Source organism: Furipterus horrens, unplaced genomic scaffold (genome assembly GCF_987537825.1).
Source record: "Furipterus horrens unplaced genomic scaffold, mFurHor1.1.pri manual_scaffold_9, whole genome shotgun sequence".
NCBI classification, from domain to species: Eukaryota; Metazoa; Chordata; class Mammalia; order Chiroptera; family Furipteridae; genus Furipterus; species Furipterus horrens.
This window is the reverse complement of record NW_028327179.1, coordinates 51,406,147-51,424,924: the sequence shown is the minus strand read 5'-3', so window position 1 is coordinate 51,424,924 and position 18,778 is coordinate 51,406,147. Positions and strand designations below refer to the sequence as shown.

Here is an 18,778-nt window from a genome sequence, read left to right as displayed (position 1 = left end):
GAAGCCAGGGTATCTGGAGATAGGAGATAGGGCAACAATGATAGGGCAGGTTCTGTTGGGCCCTTGAACAATGGTGAGGCATTTTGATTTTATTTTTAATGCAGTGGGAAGTCATTGAAGGGGAGGAAGGGGAGGAGAATTATGTAATAAAAGGCTCAGCTATTCTTTATATGGTGATGAGATTGAAAGGGTAAAAGTGGAAGCAGGGGCTACTACTAGGAGACAATGAAGGGGTCTGGCAGAGAGGTGATGTTGTTTCATACAAGGCTTGTCATGGTGGAGGTGGTGACAGGCAGTCAGATTCTAGATGCACTCTTAAGGTAGAACCAGCAGAACTTGGTAATAGGTTGGATGAAGTGTGTGTGTGTTTGTGCATGAGAGAGAGAGAAAGAGAGACACTCATAGTTGACTGAAGTTTTTGATTCATTTGGGTGAGTGAGATGCTATTTACTGGAGTGGGAAACACTGGAAGAAACAGATTATTCTGGAGGAGAATCAATTTAATGTTGTACATGCTAAAATTTGAGCTGATTGTCAGACATCTAGGAGGTGAGATAGCATAGGCATTAGACATAAGGGTCTTCAGTGCAAGGGAGAGGGTGGAGCTGGAGTCATTAGTTGTACAGCTGATATTTAAAACTGTGAGATTGGAAGGGGGAAGCCCAAGGACTGGGCCTGTGCCCTACTTACCTTTAGTAGAGGGAGAAGTGGTCTGGGAGCAGCAAAAAGAAGCAAGGGGTCTACCTCCCCCTTGCAAGCTTCATATTAAAAAATTAAGCTGCATAGCAAATAAAATAGAAGTTCCCATTGTGATGGTCTCTGGGATAGAGTGGAAAAATAGCAACTGGGCCCTTTTTCCACCAGCCTGTTCTGCACTTGGACAAGCTTGGAGCACTGACTGCTATGGAGATGAGGATATTTGAGAGGTTTCTCCTTCCTTCCCCTTAGTTTCCCATTCTTTCTCCTTTGCCTTCCACTTCTCTCCCTCCTCTACCCTCCTCTTCTCCAGTCAGCAGGTTTGGGGCTGAACTTCAGGTGGTTGGGGCAGGAGGAATGAGCTACTAAGTCACACACTCTTCCTTTGATACCACATAAAGGTTTCCCCTGAGGCACTGGTCACAGGCAAGGTCGTTCTTTCTTTAAAAATCCATCCCACACATTTCACTAATTGGAAATTCATTAAGGTTTGCAAAATGTCAGAATCCAAATTCTCCTAAAAGGGAGTTTATTTGTTCTTCACAGTTCAGTGTGAATTACTTTAATCAGATAATCAGCGAATTTCCTTAACAGCTGGTTGAGATCAACTTGTAGTATATTCTCTCTCCATTAAAAAAAAAAAAAAACACCTCACTTAAAATTGACAAATATTCTCAAGCTTTATCATGCATAAGTTTCACATAAGAAACTCATTAAAATGAAGATTTCTCGGTTCCATTCCCAGAACTTCCAACTTCATAGGTCCAGATCATTCTGATGCAGGAGGCTTGTGAGCCACACTGGGAGAATACTGAGGTACAGAGGATTGACCAGAATTTAGGGGTCATAGGGAATTTCTGTGGAGAACATACTTGGCAAGCAGCCAGAATGAAGACCCTTGAACTGAGAGTAAATGAAGAAGGTCTCGCAGTTTCACTGAGAAAGAAGAGGGAAGAGTAAGAGGTGGCAGAATAGAAAGGAATGGAAGGAAGTTAATGCCTTCTCTGTGATGTTGTCAGCACCTGAATCCACACTACCACTTTCAGGGCGTACTGAGAAACTGAGCACAGGACATTATATCATTCTTTCCACCTGCCTCTGATGGAGGTAATTTATTATTGTGTAATCCCTGTTTGTGGATTAAAGTGGGAAAGCCAGATCCGGAATCCTTGTCTCAGTGACTCCAATCCCAACCACTGTGTTGCATTGCTGCTGAAAGGCACAGTCCAGGTATAACAACTCAAAAGGAAGGCTGTGATGATCACCCAGGTAGGTGCTCAGGAGTGAGTAACTCAAGTGTGGAGCACACGATCTTCTGGGACGGTATGAGTTGGTGCCCCCTGGTGGCCGCTAACCTGGTGTGCTTGAGAAACCACAGGGAGAACAATCAATGAGCGGAGGGCAGATACATACTCAAATTATTGTTTCTTCTTTTTTTTTTAAAAGTACATTTTATTAATTATGTTGTTACAATAGTCCCAATTATTTTTTCCCTTTTCTCCCCTCTGCCCAATACCCGCTTCCCTCCAGCAATCCCCTGTCCCCCTTAGGTCATATCCATGGGTCATGCATATAAGTTCTTTGGCTTCACCCTTTCCTATATTATTCTTAACTTCCCCTTGTCTATTTTGTATCAACCAATTATGCTTCTTAATCCCTGCACCATTTCCCCATTTCTCCCCTTTTCCTCTCACAGCTGATAACCCTCCAAATTATCCCTATACCTATGATTCAGTTCCTATTCTGGTTTGCTTAGTTGGATTTTGTTTTTATTTTTTAAATTCAGTTGTTGATAGTTGTGAGTTTGTTGTCAATTTAATGTTCATAAGTTTGATCTTTTTCTTAAGTCCTTTTGACATTTTATATAATAATAGCTTGGTGATGATGCACTCCTTTAGCTTTACCCTGTCTGGGAAGCACTTTATCTGCCCCTCCATTCTAAATGATAGCTTTGTTGTATAGAGTAATTTTGGTTGCAAGTCCTTGCTTTTCAACACCTTGAATATTTCTTGTCAGTCCCTTCTTGCCTGCAAAGTTCCTTTTGAGAAATCAGCTGATAGTCTTACAGGCACTCCTTTGTAGGAAACTCTCTCCTTTTCTCTTGCTGCTTTTAAGATTCTTTATCTTGAACCTTTGGCATTTTAATGATGATGTGTCCTGGTGTGGTTCTCCTTGAGCCTAGCTTGTTTGGGACTCTCTGTGCTTCCTGGACTTGCATGTCTATTTCCTTCACCAAATTCGGGAAGTTTTCTTTGTTATTTTTTCACATAAGCTTTCAATTTCTTGCTCTTCCTCTTCTCCTTCTGGCACCCCTATGGTTCAGATGTTGCGTGTTTAAAGTTGTCCCAGAGATTCCTAAGCCTGTCCCCATTTTTTCCAATTCTTTCTTCCTGATTCTGAACTGGTTAACTGTTTTTTTCTTTCTTATGTTCCAAATCATTGATTTGAACTCTGGCTTCCTTCCCTTCATCATTGTTTTTGTGTGCATTTTCCTTCATTTCACTTAGCATAGCCTTCACTTCTCATGTGTTTGCCATACCCAAGCATATCTGTCAAGTCTGTGAGCATCTTTATCATCAGTGTTTTCAATTCTGTGTCTGTTGGGCTATCTATCTCCTCATGTCTGAGGCTGGCTATCTCCTCATAGCTTAGTTCTTCCACTGGAACCTTGATCTGTTCCCCCTTTTGGGCCATACTTCTCTGTCTCCTCATTCTGACAGGCTCCTGTGTTTGTTTGCCTCCGTGTCCCAGGTAGAGCTGTCGCTCCTCTTACATTGTAACAGGTGGAACCTTAGGGATTCATCAGTACATGCTGCCTGTCCAGCCCTTGCCCTTTTTCCAGGTACCTCTCCCACTTCTGCACTGGATTGGCGCCCCTCTAGTTGCTGCCCTGGCCATCAGTCCCAGAATAGGTGGGTCTGCGAACATTCTAGGACTGTGGGGGCCCTTTAAACAAGCAGACTCTGCTGAGACCGGCAGTTTCTGCCTCCACTCCAACCTCTCCTGGTCTGCACAGTCAGAAGCAATGAGGCTTGATTTTCCCCAGTGCTGGGACCGTTGGCTGCAAGGTCCGGTGAGGATCTGGGAACACTCCCCAGGTGTCCCTCCCGACCTTTAAAATGTGTGACTGTGCTTTCTGCTGGCCTGCTGCTGCCGCTGGTCTTGCAGCCACTACAGTGCCACTTGGTCCTTTTCCAGGCACTTCTCCCACTCCGTATGGGTCTGACACCTCTCTAGCTGATGTCCTGGCTGTTATTCCCAGGGTGGGTGGATCTGTGGATGTTCTAGAACTGGAGTGGTCCATTAAACAAGCAGACTCTGCTGAGAGACCAGCCCAACCCCTACTGGTTTGCACAGTCAAAAGTAATGAGGCTTTATTGTCCCCGGTGCTGGGACCGTGAGCTGTGCAGTCCGGTCTGGTACTGGGGGTGCTACCCAGGTGTCCCTCCCGACTTTTAAAAATGTGTGACTGCACTTTCCACCAGCCTGCTGCAGCCGCTGCTGCTGCTGCTGCCGCTGCTGCCACCACCACACCACGTCCTCTCCTCCCCAGCTCCACCCCTCCTAGCTGTCTGGAGGAGTATTTCTTCTTTATATTTTTGTTCATTGGACTTCCATGGAGCTTGATTTTCTGGAACTTCTGGTTGTTTTAGTTTTGAAGTAGTTGTATTTCTTGTTAGTTGTGGAGGGAGATGCAGACATACAGTGTGTCTATCTAGGCCTCCATCTTGGCTGGAAGTTCCCTTGAATGATTCTTAAAACAACCCGCCTCTTCCCCGATCAAACACTTCTCTGATCAAATATGCAAGTCCTTAACTCCCACGATTTGACCATTTTCAGGGAACTCACTTTAGAGCTATGTCCCCCATCTTCTGCTTCAGTGACACATTACACACTAATTTCCAAATTACAAGCCAGATCCTTTTAATCCAATCACAGCTGCACCCATCTTTTCTCCAACCATTTAACCTCAGAGAACTGGCTTCATTTTCAGTAATCAGTAAGGAAAATCTCCCTGCTTCTGTACTCTACTAGGTTTGCTTCTACTTTTAACAGCCTGTCTGCCAAAGCACTAGTGGGCTAAAAATAGACTTACAATACAATTCATCATGCACTCAGCTGCCAGTAGGAAGCTTAATTTAACATTCATCCAAGATAAAATCCCATAAGAAAACACATTATTTCATGTAACCATTTATGAATATCATTATTTAGGATATGAACCCTTTGCTATAGACCTGGGGATTGAAAGAACTTTAGTCAGAAGATTGTAAAAGGTTTCTGCAAAATTATTTTGTCATAGTCTCGGCCATGGTATAAAATGCTTTGTGAGCTCTTAAGTTCAAACTTCTATGGTCCCTTTTTGCTTTTTAATCTTAATTCTTAATTCTCTACTTCAACTTGATTTAGGTGAACTGGATCATCTTGTAAAACTATGCTTGCCAGACTAGAAAATAGAAATACGGGATACCTAGTTAAATTTTAGATAGACACTTAATGGTTTATTCATATTAAGTAAGTCCCCAATATTACATTGATTGCCTAGGACTTTCTTGGTTTTACAACTGAGAGGTGTGTGTTCAGGAAGCCCTCAGTCCCAGGCAAATGAGGACAGTTAGTTATCCTAAATTGCAACATAAACTATATCCCTATCTTGAAGATTTACCATTCACTATCCTATGGGAGAAAAACATTAAAAAAAAAAAAAAAGCTTTATTGGGATGTAATTCACATACTATAAAATACCTCTTAAGTGTACACTTCATTGATTTTTAGTGTATTAATAGAATTGTGCTACCAGACTATTTTCATCACCATAAAAACCTATACCTCTCTATTTTCCCCTCCCTCCAGCCCCTGAAAATACTAATTTATGTTCTGTTTCTCTGAATTTGCCTATTCTTGACATTTCATATAGACGAAATCATGCACGATGAGGTCCTTTGTAACTGGCTTCTTTTAGTTGGCATGTTTTCAAGGTTCATCCATGCTGCAGCATGAATTAGTGCTTAATTTTTTTTATTGCCAAATAGTATTCCATTGTATGGCTATACTATATTTTTAAAATTCACTCTTTAGCTGATAGTTATTTGAGTTATTTCTACTTTTGGGCTATTATGAATAATTCTGCTCTAAATATTCTTGTGCAAGTTTTTGTATAGCTATGTATTTTCATTTTTAGAGTGTATTCCTAGGAGTAGAATTGATGAGTTATATGGTTACTATCTTTTTGAGGATTTTCCAAACTGTTTTCCAAAGCACCTGCACCATTTTACATTCCCATCAGCAATATATGAGGGTTTCAGTTTCTCCATATCTTCACCAACATTTGCTATTGTCTATCTTTTTGAGCATAGCCATACTAATGGATGTGAAGTAGTATCTCATTGTGGTTTTAATTTGTATTACCCTTATGATTAACGATGTTAAGTATCTCTCATAGGTTTTTTGACCATTTGTATATCATTTAAAGAAATGTCAACTGAAATTCTTGGTTTGAGGCTGAGAGCTGCCCTCGCCACCACCAACAAAGAGAATTTGTATTGAGTCCCATTCTTAGTGCTCAACTGCTCCAACCTAAATCTGAAGAAGCTGCCCTGGGTGAACATGCCCTCCCCCTTGACGGTGTATGTTCTGGTGGTAGTATCTTACTTTCTCATCACCAGAGGAATAATTTATGACATTATTATTGAATCTCCAAGTGTTGGCTCTATGACTGATGAACATGGGCATCAGAGACTAGTAGCTTTCTTGGACAACATATTATGGAAGGACTCGCGTCCAGCTTCCTGTTTACAATGGGAGGTTTAGGTCTCATAATTCTGCCTAGACTGATCCAATGTACCAAACATTCCAAAACTCAACAGATATCATCTTCTATTTATTGGATTTGTCTGTGTCCTATTGAGCTTTTTCATGGTTAGAGTATTCATGAGAATGAAACTGCCAGGCTATCTGATGGCTTAGAGTGTTTTTTGAGAAGAAATTTATGGATACTGGATTTGTTCTTGTTAATGAAGTTTTAAAGGCTGAACCAATCCTCTGATATGGAAAAGGATGAAAAGCAGCAGAAAAAAACCACATCTAGTATAAAACATGGGGAGCATATTAAAGCTTGGACTAGACTACCTTCTTGGTATCAAAAAAACAAGCTTATCATGTTTTTTTCCTGCTGACCTATACTGACATACCAATGATATTAAGTGGCATTTTCTTCTCAGATTATAATGTCTTAAAGAAAATATGCTCAATTTGTAAAACTATAATATTGAATAGAGTGAGTATACTTTACAACCCTCTTAACATTTGTTCTTTTTTGGAGGTGACATTTATGACATTCATAAAGTAATGTAAAATCAGGAAGCAAGATTCCATAAGCTGAGAACTCTGAACAGCTGATCAACTTTACCTATGGTGCCTTGTCTTTAAACAGAGCATGTGATAGTGCATTATTTCAGATGTGTATGTAAGACTGTTTCCTGAAAATATGGTGTATGAAAGGAGCAGAAGTAATTTTTCTAATTAAAAAGAAAGTCCCCCAGTTTTTAATCGGTTCACTTGTCTTTTTATTGTTGTTATATATATATATATATATATCTTAAGATTATATATATATATATATATAGCCCTGGCTGGTTTAGCTCAGTGGATTGAGCGTCGGCCTGCGAGCTAAGAGTCGCTGGTTCGATCTTCCAGTCAGGGTACATCAGAGAAGGAAAACTCTGACTCCAAAAAACCTCCGCTGCCTTGCGGCATACCTCTTCAGGGGAAAGGCTAAGGGAGTAAACCCCGACAGAAAATCCGGAGCCGGAGTCCCTAAGGTGGTTTGACATTGTAGTCAACACCGGCAACTCCTGCGGCGCACCTGAAGCCAAGCTGTATTGACTCCGTCTTTCCCTCGGACCCTTCAGCTGTGAAGAGAGGGAGGGTCTGCTGCATGGGCAACAGCAGACCCTCCATATTACCCTGCCCAGGCTCTGTAGCTTCAGCGTCATCGCAAGATGTCGATTCAACACGGGAGGAGACAGATACTACCATGTCACTCCCGAGTCGGACTGCACAGCCATTCTCGGAGGTGTAGATAGACTCTTAAGAAGCTACACCATCGTCTCTCGAGATGGACGGCTGCCGACGACGACGACGATATATATATATATATATATATATATATATATATATATATATATATATTATAATAATAACATATATAAATTTTAAAAGATTTTATTTTTTAGAGAGAGGGGAAAGGGGGGTGAGAAGGAGAGAAATATTGATGTGCAAGAGAAATATTGATTGGCTGCCTCTTGAACACCCCCAGCCAGGGACCTGGCCCACAACCCAAGCATGTGCCCTGACCAGGAATCCAACCGGCAACATTTTAGTTTGCAGGATCATGCCTAATCCACTCAGCCACACAAGTCAAGGCTTTTATATACTTTGGGTATAAGTTTCTTATCGGGTATATACCTTGCAAATATTTTTTGTCCATTCTGTGGATTGCCTAACAAACCTCTTTTTAATCCAGTGTTCCCCAAAGTTAAAACAAATCATTCTAGGGAGAGTGGAAAGGGAAAAGTTTTGTAAATATAGAGGGTCTTCTTCCTCTATCTCTAGCCTTTGGTGCAATGTGGGACACACAGCAGCGACTGATAAATATTTGAAATAAAGATTGAATCAATAGCTGACTAAACTGGGGGTGCTTCTGCCTCTTTATTGTGGGTGTGGGTTGTGATGTCTTTGTTTGTTTATCACATATGTTAAAGAGCTCTAAAAGGTTTTTGAGATGTAAAAAATCTTCTTTTTCTGCTACTAACAAGCAACATTTCCATCACCATTAAACATACCTAAGGTTTTGAAGTTCTTGGTTAAAAAGAGCTATATTGGGAATGCAGACTTGTGCAACCACTGTGGAAAACAGTATGAAATTTCCTTACGAAAGTAAAAATGGAACTGCCTTTTGACCCAGTGATTCCGCTGCTGGGAATATACCCTAAGAATCCTAAGTCACCGATTCAAAAGAACTAATGTATCCATATGTTCATAGCAGCACTATTTACAATAGCCAAGTGCTGGAAACAGCCTAAGTGCCCATCAGTAGATGAGTGGATCAAAAAACTGTGGTATATTTACACAAAGGAATAGTACACAGCCAAAAGAAAAAAGGAACTCCTACCTTTTGCGACAGCATGGATGGAATTGGAGAATATTATTCTAAGTGAAATAAGCCAGTCAGTGAGAGACAGATACCATATGATCTCACTTATAACAGGAATCCAATGAACAAAATAAACTAACGAAAAAAATAGAACCATGGGCAAAGAAACATAGAACAGACTGAAAGTGACCAGAGGGGAGGGGAGAGGGGGAAAGAAGGGGAAGGGGCTAGATAAAGAATATGTATGAATGACCCATGGACATGGACAACAGTGTGGGAATTGACTGCGGGAGTGGGGCAGGGGGTGGAATGGGTGGAGGAGAGCAAAGGGGGTAAAATAAGACAACTGTAATAGAATAACAATAAAAATGATTTAAAAAAGACAAAAAATAAAAATAGCTATCTTATTTGGGATTATCTGAGAGCTATGATCAGTCAGGTGATATATTACTGTGACTCAATCCACCCTCCTCCCCTTTCCTTCTCCAGGACTTGCCAGAACTCAGGCCAGGGAATGCAGAACTGGCTTAGGTCTGGTGGGCTAGAGGCAGGGCGGCCAAAGGTGTGGATCTGGGGGTGGGCTTGCAGGGAGACACTGACAAGGGAGTCAAAGAAAGAGACAACTTTTGACTTCACAATTGTTCCCTGGGCCTGCCCTGTATATAGGGAATAAGCATCTCACCTTATAAACAGAGACAATAATTCAAGAACCACAAAGCTACAGAAATTTAATGCGGGATTAGGGGTACTGAATGGGTCTTAATTAACATCTATGTATTATTACTCTGATAGCTTCTTGAAACACAGCTCATCTGAACTTAAGAAAGAATTGCCTTGGTGCAAAAAGGATTCCTTTCATACCCTAAAACATTTCTGCTGAAAGACACTCCTGAAAAATTTCTCCCATTTCTTTTTATGTTAGTCAAATATTAATTAAAGCAAATAAATTAGATTGCAATTATGTACAATTGTACTTTGTAGTAGTAAAAGGAAATATACAGTTAATTGGCAGCAATTGTGATTTGTCCAGATTAATTTAATATCCAGAGTGAAGTTAATGTTTCCATTCTAATAATAAAGGGAATTAGAGAAATGAGATTAGAGCAGCTGGCAGCTACATATGGATGGTGTTTCTTGGGAGTCCTCTCACATTTCCTGGCTCACCTGCTTATCCAACATCAGTGCTCACAGTAGTGAGTGGTCCCCAAATGCGGGCTTAACTGCTCACCCATCCTCCTCCCTGCCATTGCCCTCAGAAAAACACTAGTAGACCTTACATTCTGAGGACTGCCGGGACTAGGTTTGTAAAATGGGTGCAACTGGACATCTTGCCAGGGTTCTTGCATCCCGTTCTGAGATCACCTACTCTGAAGGCAAATGGTGATCAAAGGCAGTTTGCTGTTAGTACCTGAAATCCTTTTGGGTATATACAGAAAAATAAATAAAACCTGTGTGTGGGAGTGTATGAGCACATTCACATATTGTTAAAAATAAGAATTTTAAAAATTAACATACTGCTTTCAGTTTTCTTTCCTTAATATAATCGCCTGCCACTATTTTTCTTTTAAAGTAATCCTAATAACAACATATTTGTTTGACATGTTCCTCTGAGGAAGATGAATTGAAGACCAAATAAACCTGATAAGCATTTATATATACACACATACCTACTTGACTTCTTTTGAAATGTTTAAGCAGCCCAGTGCTTCAACCTACACTGGCTAATCAAGGGATTAAAACACCCTTGTCAAGTGTCTGAGGCTGAGTAGGCTGACTCTCAGTCAAATGCTTGTTATTTGCTCCAGCCCCACATTGAACTAGAGACCTGGGACCTCTCAGGATTCATACATTACACTCCTGCCTACCCCTCCCTCTCTTAGGTGAGGAAAAGACATCACAGTTGAGAGCCTTTCCTTCCTTTTAAAACATGTTTGAGGAGCTATACATCTTTCATACAGGTAGGCTTTGCATTGTCCAGACACCCAGATCCTACATGAAGGTTGTTTGGATCTGCCTCAGCTGAGCATACTGGAGGAAGGTAGAGTCCATGAGAAAACTGCCCAGAGTGTCTTTCCTCAAAACATAAGCTGAGCATTCAGTTTTCGGTGACATTCCTGCTGTCACAAGCCACCCCACTTTGGGGGTGTAGAGTTTGCTTTTCTACCTAGCTGAAAGCTCCATGGAGTCAGTTTCTTAGACCTACAGCAGTGCCTACAATTACAGTAGCATCACCATGCATTCTGCCCTCACCACTCATGAGACAGGCTCTGTGCTAAGCACCTTCTATTATTTTCACCTGTAATCCTTGCACTGTGAGACAGATATCACTATTCCCATTTTACATAAGTACAAGTAGGCTTGGAGAGCATAAGTAGCTTACTTGTGGTCACAAGGTTGGTAAGTGGCAGAGGCGGGATTTGCACTTGACACCAAACTCCATGTTGTTAGCTGTTAGCTTATGGTGCTTCTTGGTATTGAGTGCTGTCTCCTGTGCAGAACTTTTACATGGAGGGGGCTCCACAACTGTTTGTTACTGAGTGAAGAAGGATAAAAGCTGACAGTTACATAGTGCTAACTTTGTGCCAGGCTATGATCTAGGTACTTTATGAACAACCCAAGAAGTAGGCACTATCATTATCTCCATTTTACAGATGGAGAACGGGTAGTGTGCAGAGTTCCTGTAGCTCGAAGATGGTGGACCTGAGATTTTATCACAGGCAGTTTGGTGGCTTCAGAGTTTGTTATCTTGAACACAACACATGTTATCTCTCCTGAATGAATGTAAGCACATCTGAAGAGTAATGATAAGACTTCTGCTCTGTTTGTAAAGGATTCTGTTGGTGTCAAGGTGGGTTATCCTGGACAAGGAAACTATTCTTGGAAGCTTTCCTGACCCCTGCAGGCTTGCTCAACTCTTTCTTCCTCTGTGTTCCAGGAGCAACCATTACTTCATGGTTGCTTTTCTAGTCTGTCTGTCCTTGGCAGGTAGAAGGTGATTCATTACTGATTAGGTGAATAATTAGCTGAACAAAACCACATCCACTGTATCTTGACTTGGCAAGAAATCAGCCTTGAGGAAAAAAGGAAAGTTGAAAAATGATTTGAGGGGGGAGGAGAATGATAAAGACTGGGAAGAAAGATGAAGATGGAACTGTAGGAAAAAGAATCAAACTAAAACTAAGAATAACACTAAGTTTTAAAAAATGGAGATTTTTTTTTTCCCTCCAGAGAAATGCATCTGTCTGCATCATGATGAGAGCTGCTCAGCAAAATAGGAGACTTTCTCTCCAGGGCTGCTTGTCTATCATGAATGACTGCTCCTAATTTTATGGAGTTCAGTGCCTGACTCTCCCAGGGGTTAAATGGAAAGAGGAACATTGCAGAAGGAAGAGAAATGGGCTTTGTAATCAGAGAGAAATGGGTTCAAATCCTGACACAGCCAGTGACTCACTGTAAGTCTATTGTCACCTCTCCATGAGGACAATAAGTCCTACCCCTTAGTGTTTGTTAAAATTAAATGATCATAATTGAAGGGAAGTGCTTGGCATGCAATAAGCATTCAGTAAATGTTAGTTGCCTTTCTGGCTGTACCCTGCCATCCTGACCACAAGCTGCCCTGAGGCAACTCAGGACTTTCTCCAAGCAGAGGAGTAGCTAATAAAAGGCCCTGAAAGCATAGCACTTTTCTTTTCCTTTTTTGATAGACCTTGATATCACTGAAACAAACATGTTCTAACTGTGCCGCTTCATTTGTAATTGGTCAGTGATCACAGGTGTTGGCAGATGCTTTTTAAAATTGGAGGCAGGTGAGTCAATTATGTTTTGCCAGAATGAAATTCAATATATCCATAAAATAAGTCAAAATGTTTCTAACCAGAAGATCAACCTCTACCCATCATTTCTGCACTGTTCACTTTATAGGATTTTGAGATGAAGAGAGTAAGTCAAATGAAGGTCAAGGAAAACAACACAAAATATAATCTGGAATCAATAACACGGAACCATTTCTACTCTTAATTTCTTTTCAGGGGTAGGGTGGGATGGTAGTGGGGGTAGGGGTAGGTCAGTCAGGGGCTCTAATTAGAAAAAACCCACTAAGCCAGATATGCAGGGCATTTAACAGAGCATCACTCCAACTCTGTGAACTGGGGCTATGTTGCCTACATCTGAGAGAGCATATGGTTGTTGACAGACACCCAATTTCTCAGCTATACAACATCTTCCCACACATGCTCTCCTGAGACTGGGCACTTCAAGCAGCTGGGCTCTTCTCCCAGCTCTGATCTGGGACATGTGTGTGCACTGTGCATGCGTGTGTGCATGTATGTCTGAGACAGGTTTACCTTTTTGACTCTTCTATAATGAGTTTCATCTATCTGGCTCTACTGATGTACAGATTCTTGTGAAGGCCAATTAAAAATGTGGATAAAGCTCCTGGGAAAGCTCCAGAGTGCAGACAGTCAAGATCTGTTCAGTTTTGAGCTCTGCAGGGGCAAGGGTCAGTTATATCTGGTACCCAGTTAGGTACCTGGAACTCAGCCAAGACTAGCAGCTCACACACAGGCAGCCAGGGAGCCCAGACCTACCCTTCTCCAAATCACAGAGACCCAAACATCAAGCCTTCCACTGCTTTGAGGGAAGTGGCAATGTGAGCACTGCTGAGTCAGAGAAAGCTGGGATCAAATGCAGCTCTATCAGTGTGTAACCCTGGCCAGTTGCTTAGAACATCATTTTCTAATCTGAGAAATAAAATGGAGATAATACCACCTACCTGAATGGTAAGTAGGGAAGATTAGAGGTTATGTTTTAATGTGCATGGCTCCTGGAAGTGGCAATAGGTCATAACTCCTATTTTAGGTCCACCCCTGAGGTCCATTTTTACCTCATTTCACCTGCATTAAAGTTCAGGGATAGGGATTCCAACTAGTCCTGTTCTGTAACTCCTGAAGAAGGTGAGGGGCAGATTCTTCTGGCTGGCAGGCTGTATAGCATTTTGGGGAAGTTGTATTTGAGGTTTAAACCTGAAGGAGGTAAAACTTGGAGATTATTTTCTTTTTCTTTCTTTCTTTTTTAATCTTTACAGAGAGTATTTTCTATCCCTGAGTTAGTTTGTGTGCTTTCACTCCTTGATAGTTGAAAATAAATTGTTGCAGGATGGCGGGAGAGGCAGTGCCCTATCACTTGCGTGAGAGCATTCCAACATGCTGCCTTTCAGGAACTGACAGCTCCATGAATGAGAAATCACAAATGCTGTTGCTATAGATTTTCAGCCCAGCCTTACTGCCTGATGATCTGTTCCCCAAAGCCTATGAATTCCCTCGGTCAGCAGTGTCTGACCCTAGCACTCACTGCCATCCTTGATGTAGAGAACAACCTCCACATATCTACCAATCAAAAGCCTGCTTGACAGAAATGCTACTTATGGAGCTGGTCTCAAAGGCAAGGACTCTCTTTGTTCAGGTTCTCCAAGATCCACCAGTGGCACTGTTAGAACATCAAGCAACTTTACGCCTGGACCATTACTTTAACCTTTCCCAGAATCATTTTCACTGAGATGTATGTTAATGTTATGCCCTCATTTCAAGAAACAGCCATGGAAAACACTCATTTTTGTTAATTATAAAGCTGTTGTCAAGGACACTTCCATTATGTCACTCAGTGTCTTACATAAAAGGAAGGTTTCTCTACAAAAAATCTTTTATAGTTTTTTTTTCTAGGAACATTTTTCTTTTTCTCCCCTGAGAAAATAGTATGTTGCTTCTTTTTCTGATGATGAGAATTGTGTAACTTACTGATGCCAAGAAGCTCAGAATCCAATCTGATGCTCAGACACAAACACTAGAATTACTTTCATAATTAGCATATTTGAATTGGGCTCCATTCACTGGCTCTTATTTTCTCTTTTATTAATAACATATTTATTTATATATATTATTTACTAGAAATTATGTATATGCATATATACTATATACACATGTATTTTGTATTGTAAGTGGAGTCAAACCATTTTTTGGAGATGCAACTTTCTGCCTGATGACAGTAGTTGTATGATGATAATGTTTAAGATCCATTAGTGGGATCCAGTCAAGATGGTGGCATAGGCAGACATGGCTTGCCTCTTTGCACAACCACATCAAAATTACAACTAAAATATAGAACAACCACCAGCCAGAACTGTCAGAAATCAAGTTGAATGGAAGTCTGACAACTATGGAACTAAAAAACCACATCCATCGACGTGGTAGGAGGGGCATAGATGTGGAATGGGCTGGTCTCTTACCTACTTGTGTTGGATAAAAATTCAGGAGGGAAATCTCAGGAGCGAGGAGTCCCAGCCCCAACCAGACCCCCCAGCCCAGGGTTCTAATGCCAGGAAGATAAGTTTCCACAACTTCTGACTGCAAAAACCAGTGGGGACTGAGTAAGTGGAAGAAAGTGCTGGAACCCCAAGAAGTCTCTCTTAAAAAACACACACATGAATTTACCTACTCGGACTCTCTATGAGCTCCAGCACTGGGGTAACAGCTTGAAAGGCATCAGTGGTATACAGGGAGGAACTGAAGTGTCTGGTATCAAGGTGAGCAGAGAGCATTGTCTCTTTTCTAAATCCTTCCACCACAGAGTCGGCAAGCTGCTGCCATATCTGAGACTCCATCAGTCTATTTAACTGTTTAACCTGCCTTGGAGATCCCTAGAGACTCTGCCCCACCCAAGCTGCTTTTCCATATAAATGGCTGGTCTTTGCTCATGTTTCACAACTTCCTAAATCATATCAAACAAGCAACAGCTGGCCTTAGTGAGCTCCAGATCTGGCACTAGTAGCAGCATCTCAGATTGCTTTATAGCTCTGGCAGGGTGTCCCAGGGGAAGCACAGGAAGAGGCTGACCTTGGCCTGTACCACCCAGGAAACCCCAGGGCCAACGCACCCAGTGGATAGCTACAGACCATAATGAAGCACCACCACCCAGCCCCTGCACAGCTGATCCTCCACAGAGGGTGGAGGTTGATGGTCAGTGGTCACAGCCAGTCTTTGCAGCTGACTGGCCTGGGTAAATCCTTCCCATTGATCTTCCAACAGCAACCAAGGCTCAACTACAAGAGGAGGGTGTACTCAGCCCACATGAAGGGTGCACCTTGAGTACCCAGCTTGGATGATAGGGGAGGCTGTGCCAATGGACCCTACTGGACACCTACTATGTTAGGCCACACTAACAAGACATGGAGTTAAAGCAGCACTACCCAATACACAGAAACAAACACAGAGAAGCTGCCAAATTGACGAGGCAGAGAAATATGGCCCAAATGAAAGAATAGAACAAAACCCATAAAAAGGGCTAAATGAAATGGAGATAGCCAACCTATCAGATGCAGATTTCAAAACACTGGTGACAAAAATCCTCAGAGAAGTCATAGAGTACAGCGAAAAAAATAAAGGAAGAAATGAATGTTACACAAAGTAAAATAAAGAAAAATATACAGGGTATCAACAGTGAAGGGAAGTAAGCCAGGGTTCAGATCAACAATTTGGAACAAAAGGAAGAAATAAGTATTCACCTGGAACAGAAAGAAGAAATAAGAATTGAAAAAATGAGGAGAAGCTTAGGAACCTCTGGGACAACTTTAAACATACCAAGATCCAAATCATAGGGGTGACAGAAGGAGAAGAGGAAGAGAAAGAAATTGAAAACTTATTTGAAAAAATAATGAAAGAAAGCTTTTCTAATCTGGTGAAGGAAATAGACATACAAGTCCAGGAAGCATAGAGAGTCTAGAACAAGTTATACTCAAAGCAGACCACACCAAGACACATCATAATTAAAATGTAAAAGGTTAAAGATAAAGAGAGAATCTTAGAAGTGGATAGAGAAAAGCAGAATTACCTACAAAGGCGTTCCCGTAAGACTATCAGCTGATTTCTCAAAAGGAACTTAGTAGGCAACAAGGGGCTGGCAAGAAATATTCAAAGCGATGAAATGCAAGGACCTACAACCTAGATTACTCCATTCAGCAAAGCTATCATTTAGAACAGAAATGCAGATAAAGTGCTTCCCAGACAAGGTAAAGCTAGAGGAATTCATCATCACCAAGCCATTATTACATGAAATAATAAAGGGACTTATTGAGAAAAAGAAGAAGATTAAAACTATGAACATTAAAATGACAACAAACTCACAACCACCAACAACTTAATCTACAAAGTAAAAACAAAAACAAAAACAAGTAAGCAAACAACAAGAACATGAACAGAATCATAGGTGTGGGAATCATCTGGAGGGTTATCAACTGGGAGGGGAAAGGGGGAGAAAGAGGGAAACGGTGCTGGGATCAAGAAGCATAAGTGGTAGGTATAAAATAGACAGGGGATGTTAAGAACAGGATAGGAAAAGGAGTAGCCAAAGAACTTATATGCATGACCCATGGACATGCTGTGTGAGTGATTGCTGGAGGGAAGAGGTTACTTGGTGGAGTGAGGCAAAGGGAAAAAAATTGGGACAACTGTAACAGTATAATCAATAAAATATACTTAAAAAAGATTCATTAGTTTACTCAAATGTTTCATCTTCATATAACCTTTCAGCATCTGTATAACTGGGATAGCTCACAAATCTAATGAATCTCATAGCCTTGGACCCTCTATGATCTTTGAAAAGTTATTTAATCTCTTAAGCCTCAATATAATACCACCTTCCCAGTTTACCTAACAAAATGCTATGGGGATCAAATACAACAATGAATGCTCTTTGAATTGAAGCTCTTTGAAAAGATATAAGAGTGGCTAAAACATTTCCAATTTACAGCTCAGCATTGCTTGATGAGAAAAATGCAACTGGGAAGATTGAGGAAAAAGATTAACCTTTATGAAGCACTTCGGTTGGTATTTTCTGACTGCCCCTCCAGATCCATTCTCCACCCTTTTCCACCCAGTTCTATGCCCCAAGGGGGCTAACAACCCTTAAGACTGCATCAAGTGGGCTCTTTTTCCCTCTGACTTCAGCTGATAGGAGACACCGGCAGGAGACTGGTAGATGGAAGGAGAGAAATACTGGGGTATTCTTCTCTTAAAAGACTAGAGGTTGGATGGCAGTATTCTTCTACTCAAGGCCACAGGTCCTGTGAGGTGGCCTCTCCCACGGCCAGTTAGAGAGAGACAGCTATATCTACATTTCTCCCCAGCTTTAGGTAATCAATCCCTTAGGTAATAGCTCCCTCTGCTGCTAATCTGGGGAGGTTTCATCATCCCTCAGGTCTCCCTTTTGCCCACATGTTTGTAAATAGTTGCTTCACAAAACTCTCCTAGAGTACCCTGATTGAGGCACAACCCTCACAAATTCTCCTTGAAGTATATAAGATTGTTCATTTCATAGATGAGAACAAGATATAGTTAAATAATATCCCAAGTATCATGGCTTTTCTGTCTTATGTTCTCTTAGGTATGTGAAGTATTTTTGATATTACATTAGGACCTCCAGCAAAATGCTTCATGGTAATGGTGGTAGAGGCTTCTTCTCCTGTTCCTGACTTTAAAGGGAGGACTTTCAATGCTTTACAATCAAGAATGATGTTAGCCCTTGTTTTTTTATGGATGCCCTCTGAGGGGTCAAAGAAGTTCTCCTGTACAAGTTTTCTCAATTAAGAATTTTCTTAAATCATTAGATGCTTTTATTCCCCCCTGTGGCTATAAGAATGAACATTGGTTTTTTAATTTTAATATGTTATATGACAATTCAGTTCTAGGCAGGTACACATAATCAAGGATCCTGGTGGTGGTGGAGATTTGAAGAGAGGAAGCTGGAATTTCCATACCCATATCCACTGAATTTGGAAACCTTCCCTAGTTACCCACTACCTCTACAAAAGTTCTTTCCCTGATCTGCAGCTCAGAGAATTGGAGAGTTCGTCACTGGCCTGGGTTGAATCAGTGTCTT

General features: G+C 41.3%; 1 protein-coding gene and 1 pseudogene across 1 annotated transcript in view; one reads left to right on the top strand and one right to left on the bottom strand.

The window, feature by feature from the left end:
- The window catches only part of LHFPL3 (LHFPL tetraspan subfamily member 3), a 694,186-nt gene that overhangs the window by 38,115 nt on the left and 637,293 nt on the right, over positions 1-18,778 (bottom strand). The gene's annotated exons all lie outside the window — the stretch shown is intronic.
- LOC150001729 (oligosaccharyltransferase complex subunit OSTC pseudogene) lies at positions 6,172-7,228 on the top strand (annotated as a pseudogene).